General features: G+C 38.5%; 1 protein-coding gene across 1 annotated transcript in view; it reads right to left on the bottom strand.

Annotated features, from left to right (window-relative positions):
* Positions 1-1,503, bottom strand: part of LOC111645788 (uncharacterized) — a 21,801-nt gene that overhangs the window by 8,176 nt on the left and 12,122 nt on the right. The gene's annotated exons all lie outside the window — the stretch shown is intronic.

Here is a 1,503-nt window from a genome sequence, read left to right as displayed (position 1 = left end):
ATCACCTGCAGAGGAGGAAAATATGTTTTCAAGGCCTGTAAAGTAGCAGTTTTAGCTTTTTGTAGCTGTGAAAATCTACAGTATGAACCCAAAGTGGGTGTTTTTATGCCTTGATCTCTATTTGTTAGCACCTTAGTAGAACAACAGATGATAAATAAGCAGCTGGAATCCAAACTGTCCGAAGAATTTGACGTCTACGTATTTGACTTCTGCTTGTTACAGACAAACAAACTCATTTCAGTCTCAGAGTTTTTATTATTCCGTCTTCTTCAGTGTTTAGTCTGAGTGAAGCATCAGAGCGGGAACAACACCTTGATCTTCATAAGCTGGAGTCTGTCTCCTTCAAACATCCCTGCAAAGCACGTTGTAGAGTAGAAACAGTGCAGAGCGAAGTGTCCTTCATGAATCAGCCTGAGGTTTTGTGGATATTAAAGTTATTGCTCTGTTGAGGTCCTGTCTCTTATACACATCTTTCAGTCGGTTGGTATGGAAACACATGATCACCCCACTGGTCACATGACCTATCATAAATGCGCTATAGGTGTTACTCTGGGACTTCATGAGTGAAAACTCAAGGATTAACTTAACATGGAACCATCCAGAGCATTAATAGGGCGTGAGACAACCGTGTCACAGTGGGTCCTTATGGGTTAATCCAACCTTTGTTGAGCACTGATGTGAAGAGCTGCTGGTCAAGAGTCAAATTCTGACTAAGTTTGGTTGAAAAGTTAGTTATTTTTTTGTTTAGATCTCTGGGTTAACTGTTTTTCAACTGCATTTTGCACCAGTGCATTTTGCCATGAGTCAATATGTACAGCAGTTAGGACCTACGTAACACTGAAATATATGCATATGTGTCAAGCTCATGTTCACACTAATGGTAAGTTGTGGCACATGAAAATGATGTACCACTCCACCACTGCGATATGCTGGCAGGCAGATGAACCTATCCTCAGGAAGCAGATCCTCACAAAACCCGGATTTGACAATGGATGACGTCAACAGCAAGAATCCAACTGATAAACAGATAGATTGCTTAATGAGAGCATGTGATGATGGAACTGAGGTACTTTCTTCAACAAAGGCCTTTATTTATCTTTCCAGTCTTTAGTCAGTGAGCACTTATCTCAAGTTTTTGCTCCTGAGATAAACTTTTTAAACAATTGTATCACCTCTGACACCTTTCTCAAGTGGAAGGGCGTTTTTTTTTTCTCCAGATTTCACATATTCCAGTAGAGTCATCGCAAGTCATTTGAGTAACAATTTAGTTATTTGACCTTTCAAATATTTAAAACATTACCCACTCTTTAAAGCTGCATTAATGAACTTCTAGCCTTTAGGGAGCCAAAAAACCCCATAAAATAATACTTTTTTTCACATTGCTACGTTCTGTCAAAGGGTGTATTAATCATATTACTATGTAATCAAAGTGTGTTATTATTCAAAGAGTGTTGTCTAATTTAGTTTTTATTTTTGCTTGAATTGTCAAAACTCAAGGCAAAA

This window comes from Seriola lalandi, unplaced genomic scaffold (assembly GCF_002814215.2).
Source record: "Seriola lalandi dorsalis isolate HSWRI2012SDOR001 ecotype SW California unplaced genomic scaffold, Sedor1 jcf7180002054956, whole genome shotgun sequence".
In the NCBI taxonomy this organism is placed as follows: domain Eukaryota; kingdom Metazoa; phylum Chordata; class Actinopteri; order Carangiformes; family Carangidae; genus Seriola; species Seriola lalandi.
This window is presented reverse-complemented; position numbering and strand designations above follow the sequence as displayed.